At 37.0% G+C, this 395-nt stretch overlaps 1 protein-coding gene across 1 annotated transcript in view; it reads right to left on the bottom strand.

Annotated features, from left to right (window-relative positions):
• Positions 1 to 395, bottom strand: part of LOC107736918 (macrophage mannose receptor 1-like) — an 8,287-nt gene that overhangs the window by 4,795 nt on the left and 3,097 nt on the right. The window lies entirely within an intron of this gene.

Genomic DNA, 395 nt, shown 5'->3' with positions numbered 1-395 from the left:
TTTGCCATGTTACATTCATTTAGTTGACTAGTGCTGTATTAACAAAAACATTAATGGCATAAATAAAAAACACTTACCCTGACAAGCTACACAATATCATGTTCATAATCGAATGCGACTCATCTGCAATTATGAACACGATATTGCAGTGACCTACGGCTCTGTGTATTAAATGCCGCTCCATCTGAAAGCACGTGATGGAGATTTACTATTAATCACAGAACCGGCTTTATTGGCGAGATGCGCAGTCCTAAGTTTGTTTGTTGATCAAAGTACAAAGTAGATGAGGAAAACATGACAGAACAACTCAGCGGATATCGCATTTTGCGTCAAATTAAAAATGGACTTTTCAATACCGACCAGATACAATACTGATTTTGACGGAAACTCTTTTT

The sequence above is a fragment of the Sinocyclocheilus rhinocerous genome, unplaced genomic scaffold (genome assembly GCF_001515625.1).
Source record: "Sinocyclocheilus rhinocerous isolate Xijiao unplaced genomic scaffold, SAMN03320098_v1.1 scaffold192, whole genome shotgun sequence".
Classification (NCBI taxonomy): domain Eukaryota; kingdom Metazoa; phylum Chordata; class Actinopteri; order Cypriniformes; family Cyprinidae; genus Sinocyclocheilus; species Sinocyclocheilus rhinocerous.
This window is presented reverse-complemented; position numbering and strand designations above follow the sequence as displayed.